At 37.9% G+C, this 1,863-nt stretch overlaps 1 non-coding gene across 1 annotated transcript; it reads left to right on the top strand.

Moving 5' to 3' along the window:
• The first annotated feature begins 807 nt into the window (after positions 1 to 807).
• On the top strand, positions 808 to 891 carry TRNAL-UAG (transfer RNA leucine (anticodon UAG)). The gene has a single exon. It is a non-coding gene; the product is annotated as a tRNA-Leu (tRNA).
• The last annotated feature ends 972 nt before the right edge of the window (positions 892 to 1,863 follow it).

Raw genomic sequence — 1,863 nt, 5'->3', positions numbered from 1 at the left:
AGATATTTAGTCTGATTTTCTGACACGGTTATATATACTTTGCACTTGTCACTTTATGTATCTTGCTTCCTTACTATAGCTTACTTGACTGGAGCTGCTATAATGTGTACATGATTATATATTCTTTTTGTCACTGGGGGTGTCTTCCATTCTTACTTCTCCTCCATGTGTTTTTAAATTTGATGTCTTTTTAAATTATTTTTGAAAAAAATTTGTATTTTATTGCATCTATACTTCTCTGTTCTGTTCGGATTACTATTGAAATGAAGTATTGCACCTTACGGGCCTTTATTCTTTGGATTTATAGCTCATATCCCTGCTGCCTTTTAAGGGTTATCAATACAGGATGAGCAGAGTGATTCGCAAATATAAACAGAGCCATGCTGCTTCTGCTGCTTTCCAGTAAGTCACGCTAGTGATGGATTCATATCTACACTGCTCTTCAATGCTGTATAATGTCTTCCTTGCTGCTGCTTCTGATTATCTGTTACGTATAGGCAGGGGTGTAGGAATCCTTCATGTTTGAGTGTCCTGTATATGGGAGATCATAGCAAGTAATCTATACCACCTAATTCAGTGATATCTAAAAATTTGCAGATGAGGCAACAGAGGAAAGATTGGTAAAATATCTGCATACAAGTCATATGTTTTGTAAAATGGTGCCCCAGAGTCAATGTACAAACATTGATAACTATGTTGCTGTTGCATAATAACATTTGTCTTTTTGTCTAACTGGATATAAAATATTTTCTGTCACTTACATCAATAGCAAACTTCTGATATAAATAAATTTGAACATCTGTATGAGTTAGCGTGGCCGAGCGGTCTAAGGCACTGGATTTAGGCTCCAGTCTCTCTGGAGGCGTGGGTTCAAATCCTACCGCTGCAATTATTTCTTTGGATTTAATTTTTACCCAAAATTAGGAAACGGTTGAGGAAGTAAAGGGGATTGAGAATTTCGGTGGCAGAGATCATGCTATCCTATAATTTTGAACTGCAAAAGGTGGAAAACCTGCGAAAACTGAGATTTTAAGATTGGACTGTAGAAAGGCAGTTTTTAATGGACTCAGTAAAAAGGAAGGGAAGGTAGGATGTTCTAAAGAAAAGAAATATCCAGGAAGGATGGGAGATTTTGCTAAATTAAATTCTCACTGCACAATCAGTAACATTCCCGAAGAGAAGGAAGAATGGAAAGCATTTATGGAGACCAGGATGGCTGAATACTGAACTTAAAAGATTGCTAAAAAGGAACAAAGAAATGAATATCAGATGGAAACAAGGGTTCATATCTAAAGAAGAATATAATGCTGTCTGCAGGGAAAGCTGGGCTAGCGTTAGAAGAGCTAAAGCCAGTAATGAAGTGAGGCTTGCAAGTGAGACCAAAAGCAATAAGAAAGGATTTTGGAAGTAAGTCAAAAGTTAAAGAAATGCCAAAGATGCTATAGGATTTTTACAGGATGAAAAGGGTAAAGTGGTCAAAAATGATGTTGAGAAGACTGAACTTTTAAATTTCTATTTTGCTTCTGTGTTCTCTAAGAAAGCAAATGTAACATCAAGTGATCTTCACTGTGCTGTAGAAGAAAAGGAACATTTGAACAAGTCATACGTATGAATACTGTATATGAGTGGTCATGTTGGCTTTAGGCATCAGAATTAATTACATCATTTACCATCTATGTTACATCCATGTTGTAACGGTCTGGGAGGTGGAACCTCTGAGCTACTATACAAAGGGGCAGTCCTTGTAAGGAAGCAGGTGGCTCCCAGGGAAGGCGGGCAGGAAGTCATGGCAAGTGACAGGAAAAGTCTCTGGGTAGAAGGGCAGGAGGTCACGGCAAGTGACGGTAACAGTCTCTTGACAGG

This window comes from Phyllobates terribilis, unplaced genomic scaffold, assembly GCF_046119375.1.
Source record: "Phyllobates terribilis strain yellow unplaced genomic scaffold, ASM4611937v1 Scaffold_11__3_contigs__length_659146591, whole genome shotgun sequence".
Taxonomy (NCBI): domain Eukaryota; kingdom Metazoa; phylum Chordata; class Amphibia; order Anura; family Dendrobatidae; genus Phyllobates; species Phyllobates terribilis.
The sequence above is the reverse complement of the archived record's forward strand: the minus strand, read 5'-3'. Positions and strand labels throughout refer to the sequence as shown.